General features: G+C 44.7%; 1 protein-coding gene across 2 annotated transcripts in view; it reads right to left on the minus strand.

Moving 5' to 3' along the window:
- The window catches only part of LOC109953599 (high mobility group protein B2-like), an 8,454-nt gene extending 7,684 nt beyond the window's left edge, over positions 1-770 (minus strand). Inside the window, exon 1 of one of the 2 annotated variants that reach the window (XM_020589077.1) lies at positions 602-770. The gene's annotated coding sequence lies outside the window, so the exon portion shown is untranslated. The remainder of the gene's footprint in view (positions 1-601) is intronic. The other variant, XM_020589076.1, reaches the window with a different exon arrangement.
- Between the last annotated feature and the right edge of the window lie 810 nt (positions 771-1,580).

A 1,580-nucleotide genomic window follows, 5' to 3' on the forward strand; every position in this document is an offset into this window, starting at 1 on the left:
GCCCCGACAGAACAATGGGCCACCATTTGCTTCCCGCCCTCTGCAGCGCTAGCCGCCCCATCCCCCTCTGCTAGCAGAAGGCTAACCGGCTAGCAGCCAAATAAAAAAGATAATTCAACCAGAGACTTTAGAAACCGCAACGCGAGACTCTGTTAATATGTACATTTTATCTTTAACCGCAGCGCCAGTTTTACAACAAAGTGACGCGTCTGCAATGGAAATATTAAACTGTACTACAGCTACGCATTTTCAACGCAGGGCTCCGTTTATACCTCGGAGAGGTCAGCGTTGTATTGACAGGACAAGGGTATTTCCTGGCATTCACACTCCAAAATGGGCGTTTCGTGTTTACAACAACACGCCTGGAACAGGCCCCGAGTGCACACATACAAAGGCCCAGCAATGCAAAGGGCCCTCACAACCGCCACGCTGTGACTCTCAAAGCAGCCATTTTATTCTTCTTTCCAGCCTCTGTCACGGACCCTTATCACCCCTGCACGGCAGAGAAACGCACCCGGCAAATCAAAGCCAGCTCATTCCCAGTGAAATAAGACAAACCTGAGACGAGTTCAGCTCTAAAAGATTATATGGAGGTACTCACTCGTCAGGATACCTGGCTACAGGCTGAAGCAGGCTCCGGACAGGGTTCGGATCTAGGATGTCGGGTTCTTTTTGTTGCCGTTGTTGTTGTTTGGAAATGAAGCAACGACTACATCCGTTGGTTCACTTTCAAACTGGGTCGAACTCGAGACTAGCAACGCCTACGTTGGTCATTCATATTCGAGGGAAAGCCAATCTGGGCGGAACCCGTCTCATCACTCGCCTGTGATTGGTTCACAGGGCCGCAAGTCAAAGCTCGTTACTACACAGCTCCACCCACCCATCAGGGTGAGAATTCTACAATCGCAACAGGGTGGAGCTAGTATGTATTCCTGACTCAGATTGGTCAGAATTGGTGTATATTAAAGCAACTGCCCAATCAGTGAAGAGTCAGGGGCGGGGCCACAGAGCAGCAGTACCGGGGACGAAGATGGAGATTGTTTAGCGTCTTTCGCTTTTATTTAGACCTTTGTGAACATAAAATGGTATTGAATTTAAATCTGCAATAATTAATCAGTCCATCAACAAATATGATGATACACTCAAAGTGTTTTAGAGACTACTGGTCAAACAAACATACAAAATGAACACTAACCTTATGAGTGAATGGAAATTGCAGGTTTTCAGTATTTTCTAACATGTAAACATTAATTAAGAAATTGGCAGATTAAACAAAAATGAAAATAATGTTAGTTGCAAGCCTTAAAGTGCCCATGGAATGCCCATTTCCAGCCAATTAATGTTTAATCTTGGGTACCTCTAGATTAGTTTTGCACCCCTCATAACTCAAAATAGTCTGTAATTATTTCAGAATGAAAATTAGAGAGCCTCTTCCTAAAAATGAGAGGACAGTTTGCCCCATTAAGATGCATTTACCCTAACATCCTAACCACAACCACTGAGGCGGGCTCTACATGAAACTGAGTTTTGAACAGGGGAAAGATCTCAGGGGACACAATAAATAAATAAAACATTGACAA

The sequence above is a fragment of the Monopterus albus genome, unplaced genomic scaffold (genome assembly GCF_001952655.1).
Source record: "Monopterus albus unplaced genomic scaffold, M_albus_1.0 scaffold836.1, whole genome shotgun sequence".
NCBI lineage: Eukaryota > Metazoa > Chordata > Actinopteri > Synbranchiformes > Synbranchidae > Monopterus > Monopterus albus.